Source organism: Marmota flaviventris, chromosome X, assembly GCF_047511675.1.
Source record: "Marmota flaviventris isolate mMarFla1 chromosome X, mMarFla1.hap1, whole genome shotgun sequence".
NCBI lineage: Eukaryota > Metazoa > Chordata > Mammalia > Rodentia > Sciuridae > Marmota > Marmota flaviventris.
In genome coordinates, this window is record NC_092518.1 from 10675897 (window position 1) to 10681802 (window position 5906).

The following is a 5906-nucleotide window of genomic DNA, read 5'->3' on the forward strand; positions in this document are numbered from 1 at the left end:
ACTAAGATGCCAGTGGCAGTCCCCTCCTAACTGGGACGGCCCAAACTGTCTCCAGACATTGCCAGTGTTTCAGGGGAAGTGGGGTGCACAGTTGCCCTGGTTGAGAACCTTTGCCCTAGATGATGACCTTGACAGTGGTCTGCCAGACTTATTGTGTGTGTGTGTGTGTGTGTGTGTGTGGTGCTGGGGATTGAACCCAGGGCCTTGTGCATGCAAAGCAAGCACTCTACCCATTGAGCTATATCCCCAGCCCTGGTCTACCAGACTTTTAACAGGCTACTGAAGCTCTGAAATATGACTAACAAAGAATACTTTTATTTCCTTCTTTTTTCTTTTGGAACTCTTAACAAGACAATCTCAAGCAAACCATTTAAAGCAAGTACTTTAATGGGAAAATATTCATTTCAAGAAACTGTCAGGCAGAACCATTATTTCCCATATAAATTAATATTTTCTATCAACACAATATTCCTTCCACACAAAAGGGCATAGAATCTGAAATGTTGGTCCATAAGTGCACGACAGGTTACAAATTGTATGGATTGCTATTTTAGTCTGCTGTCCAAATGGAAAAAGAATATTAAAGTTATTTTTGTAAAACTTGGAACCTATCTTTAAGGTGATATTCCTGAATATGTTTTTTTCTAAACAGGAAAGGACAGTGCTGGGCCAAACTGTGACACTGGTTTTCTTGTCACATGCTCTACTTCCTTCTCCCTTATTCTCTCCAAGAAGATATTACCATATTAAAAGTTGCTGTCAGGAAAAGAACTTAACTGTTCTCAAACAGGACAGTATTTTTGTTTTATTAGGATATGGGGTCTCACTATGTTGCCTAGGCTGGTCTCAAGTGATCCTCCTGCCTCAGCCTCCCAAGTAGCTGGTATGTGCCACCACATCAACCATAATTTATTGATCCTAGCAATATATTCCAAGTGTCTCCATGCCAGCCTGCTATTAGGGGTTGGCTATGCATTGGTGATCCCTGGTCACTCCTCTTGAAATGTCCATGGCCAATGAGAACTCATTCACATTCAGGTGGTCATCACCAAATAATGTTTAGCATAGTGGTGGTTCTTAAACAATGGGGTTCAAAATATGACTGTTGAAGATCAGAATAAATGAGCATAAGTACTATTTTGAGCTGGTTATTTTGGGAAACAACACAGGACAAGGGTTAAAATAGAAGTCACCCTTTTGTAAAATAAATTTTTATCTATAAAGGAAATCTCCAATTTTTTCTTCTTTTTTGCTTTCCACATTTTTTGTTGGTGCATTATAGTTGTGCATTATGATGGGATTTGTTGTTATATATTCATACATGCACATAATAGAACAACAGAATTTCACCAATATCACTCCCCAGGAAATCTCCATTTTAAAGATGTCTGCTTTTCTGCATCTGCATCTGCATTCAGATGACTAAATCATTAGAGGCTCTTGGGGGACAGACAGGTGAGGATGGTGGGAACATGAAGCAAAGAAAATAATTCTATAAAATGGGCCCAGATGCTTTCTTTCCAAGAAGCAATTTACCCGCAGCCCCGCCTGGCCTAAATGGGCAGGATATGTCACATTCCTTAACAACTACCTGTTAATGGCAGGAAAAATGCAGACCCAAGATAATGTTGATGGGAGGAACCCAGGAGGCTTTGGTGACCAGATTCTGAAACTCAGGGAGATAATTCCCCCTAACCATATAATCTGTAAGAATGTATAGTTAAGAATCCAATTAGAACCAGTCAGCATGGGCCAAGGTGACCTAGAGTTGCCATGGCAATGGAATCTTAAAAGTCTGATGTCACCTTGCTGTCAGTCAGAAGTCAGGAGGTGGACCTGGGTGGGACTCTCTGGAAACTTCTCTGGGATCCCCAATAAAACCAGAGTTCAGGAGAGGCACATTGTCCCTCTCCTCTCTGAGAGGACCCACTCTGGCCCTGGAGAGTGTCTGTCCCCTTTCCGTCTTCCTAACTCTTCAATAAACTCATTCCTGTTACTCTGAGTGACATGTCTGAAATCTTTCTGCCATGATTGCAAGAATCAGGATCTGAAGGGCAGATCTTCATGCTGACTCAGTTTCTCAGAAAGCCGCAGCTCTGTAACAACATGACAAAGCATATACTTAAATTTTCATAACAAACATCGCCCCTATTTATTTTTCTTTTATGGGCTTTCCCTATACCTTTCTTTCTTTGTTTTGAAAAAGGATGGTATTTAAGTTAGAAGTCTAAAATAACTCTTTGAGATCTATTCTAGAGATTTACTCATTTCTCTTTTCTTTCTTTCTTTTAGTACTGGGGATTAAACTCAGGGGCACTAATCCATTGAGCCACATCCCCAGCCCTATTTTGTAATTTATTTAGAGACAGGGTCTCACTGAGTTGCTTAGGGCCTCACTGTTGCTGCGGCTGGCTTTGAACTTGAGATCCTCCTGTCTCAGCCTTACCAGCCACTGGGATTACAGGTGTAGGCCACCGTGCCCAGCAGATTTACTCATTTCTGTGGGTTATCGCTCACCTATTCAGAGGTTTAGATGTTATTAAATTTGTGTTTGTTTTTCTCTTATTGGCCTGTTTTTTATTACAGAGAGTCCCAGCTAAGAACTTGGGAAGGGTGGGAGGGAAAATCATTTTTCTTCCCTTACACAAGTTCAAGCATACATCAGCATCCCTGAAGGGATTGTTCTGATTCGGTGGTCTCAGGTGGGTCCCAGATGAGTGATGCTGGTTCTACTGGTTTGGAATTCACACTCTGAGAATCATTGATTTATTCCCAAGGATATTTTGCTTCATCAGGATTCAAGAGCATCCAGTTGGAGTAAAAACGGGTCATTTTTGGCCAGATCTTCCCCCAGTTTCCCGTCTTTGGTCCTTTTCTTCCTCTTTACTCTTATCTCGCTTCATGTACCGGATACCCTCCTTAACCCTCTTCTATCAGACATCATTCTCAGGAATTTATTTTTTTCCTATTTTACCTGGACAGGGATCCAGCCCAAGGCCTTGAACATACTAGGCAAGCACTTTACCAGTGACCTAACCCCACAGTCCCAGGAAAGAAATTTCTATTAAACATTTACATTATATTAAGGCAATGTCTTTTTACATCTTACAGGGGAATTGACACTGTCCATGGAATGGAATACAATGTCCATGTTCACTTTTTAGGTCTGATTTGTGGAAATCTCTGTCCTCTATACCAAGCAATGAAGGTGCACATATCAAAGGATCTCTGCCATCTGGTGTAGATACACACAAACATCAAACAAACAGACAAACAGCTGTCTGCATAATGAGGGGATGATCAATTAATGCAAGTTCTAGCCCTGGTGTTCTATGACGACTGGAACAAATCATTCAGGACTGGGTAAACCTTGCCAGAGTTACAAGAATTACCTTCTTGTAACAGTGGCTTCTCTATTGCAAGTTGTCCCTTGCAAGGTTACATCCCTTCCCTTTGCCCAGCATTCTAAATTCTAAAGAGAAGCCACACTTAAATGATTATGCTGTTAATTGCTAAATATTTCTTCTTCAGATTTATAGAACCCAGAATATCTGGAGACCTTTAGATTACATGAGAATATGCAACCCCCTCCTTATTCTTTAGTTCTGTGCATCAGCTAACACAAAGCATGTAAATGGCTCTGAAGTTTAACTTGCAAAGGAGTCTGTCTAAAGAACTATAGGAACTAACTCCAGGAGGTCAAGGTCCATTGTGATGTTCTGGCCAGACTAAAAGATAAAAGGAGACACATACCCTGGATGATAAAGATCCCACCCAGCTTGTAGTCTTCCTGCTCATTGCCCCCTGTACCTCCCTGTAAAAGCCTTTTGTGTACCCACCTTCCTGAAGATAGAGCTTTGAGGACAATAGTCCCTCTCCATCTTCCAGGGTTCAGGCCTTTGAATAAAACTCATTTTCTTTTCATCAATTCTCATCTCCTGAGTATTTTCTGAGTATTTGAGTACTTGCGGTATATAGCTGGACCTAATAGTGCTTTCTTCTATTTAGGTGTTAATGACACCTAGAAGACCCCACTACCACATAACCACCACGATTTTCTTCATATGTATACCTGTCAGTTAACTAGAAAACAAAACAGGTGTTCACACTCCCACTTATTAGGATTATGAAAACTCTACATGGAAGTATGTGCAGAATGAAAAATTTTAAATCACACCTTTGACTTAAGAAATATTATTAAAGTTAACTCTCTAAGACTCAAAGTAATCACTAAGTATTAACAATAGGAATAAATACTTCCTTGTTATAATTCTAATGGCTTCTTTCTCTTCACTCTTGCTCCACAATTACTAGGATTAATCTTCAGTAAAAGGAGAGAACATATGATTACTTATTGTCTTAGACAGCTTTCTGTTGCTGTGACTAAATACCAGAGAGAAACAGTTTAAAAAGAAGGAAGATTTGTTTTGGCTCACAGTTTCAGAGGTTCCAGTCCATGGTCACTTAGCTCCACTCTTTCTGGGCCTATGGTGAGGTGGAACATCATGGCAGGGAGTGTGTGTAGAGCAAAGTTGCTCACCTTATGGTGGCCAGGAAGCAGAGAGAGAGAGAGAGAGAGAGAGAGAGAGAGAGAGGAAGGGGCCAGGGACAAGATATACACTGCAAGGGCAAGTTCTTCAGTGACCTTCCCGTCTTCTTCCAACTAGGGTCCACCTCCTAAAGTTTCCACCAATAGCACCATGGGCTGAGGAATAAGCTTTCAATGCACGGGCTTTTGGGGAACATTCCAGATCTAAAGTATAACACTTCTAGTGTTTAAAATAAAGAGAAATTCAATATTAACATTCAATTTACCAATAAGCTTGTAACAGGTCATGTGTCTATTCATCTTGGTTAATGTCAAGTGCAATTAATGACTAAAGAGTCTAATTGTTTCTCGATCTAGCTAACTTTTCAGTTGAGTGGTTGGGCCTGAATCTCAATTAGAATAGTGAGTGGAAAACAATAAATTATAAGTGTTATATCCAGTGAATTTGAAGAAAGAAAATGAAAGGAAAAAGGAAATAAATGGTTTTATCTCTAGAAGAAGGTAGCATAGGCAGAAACTCTGCTTTTTCCCAATGTTCTATCTCTGCCCCAGGGAGAAACAGAGAGGAACTTTGGTAATAAGGGGACAGGAGAGAACAAAGAAGATGATTTCTGCCTGGCCTATAGGTTGTGTTTCAGGCAAGATATTTTTATATTCCTTTGTTTCCCCTTCACATGTAATAAGTCTCCTGCAGACCCCTCCTTTCTGTCTGACCATTCCAGAAGGCTGATACTTGAGGGTGATGCAGATTTAATAGCCAGATGAAAGCAATGCTGGGTGCAGCTTCTTTCCACATTGCTGATAGCCTGGAAAATGTATGCAAGACAAAGGAGGATGAAATGTCTAATCAGAAGGAGTTGAAGTACCCCAGAACAATAATGATGATGTCAGCTACTGATTGTAAGGTTTCACTGTACATTCCTTTTTTGACAAGCTTTAGTTCATCAAACTATTACAACAAAACATCACAGGAGACAGTGAACCTTGATGGCAGAGTGAGTAGGCCAATTAGGAATGCATTCAGCTGCAGGGAACAATTTAAAAGAAATATCGAACATTTCACGCATGTACGTGTCATCTTTGTACAGGGGCCATGCTAATCTCTGTATGGTTCCAATTTTAGCATATGTGCTGCCGAAGCAAGCACTGCAGGTAACAATTTACCTACTAAATTGCAGACAAAGCGTGAAGCTCTTTTCAAACGTGATTTCCTATCTTCACAGCAACCTTGCAAGATATATTTTTTTTAAAGTCCATTTATTAGGCAATGAAACTAAAGCCCAGAGTAGTTAAGTAACTTGCCCAAGGACACAACCTTCAAATAATAACCTTTCCTCATATTATTCAACTCATCAAA

General features: G+C 40.3%; 1 non-coding gene across 1 annotated transcript; it reads right to left on the reverse strand.

Annotated features, from left to right (window-relative positions):
* Positions 1 to 5592: 5592 nt before the first annotated feature.
* LOC114086197 (U6 spliceosomal RNA) lies at positions 5593 to 5696 on the reverse strand. The gene has a single exon (XR_003581607.1). It is a non-coding gene; the product is annotated as a U6 spliceosomal RNA (small nuclear RNA).
* Between the last annotated feature and the right edge of the window lie 210 nt (positions 5697 to 5906).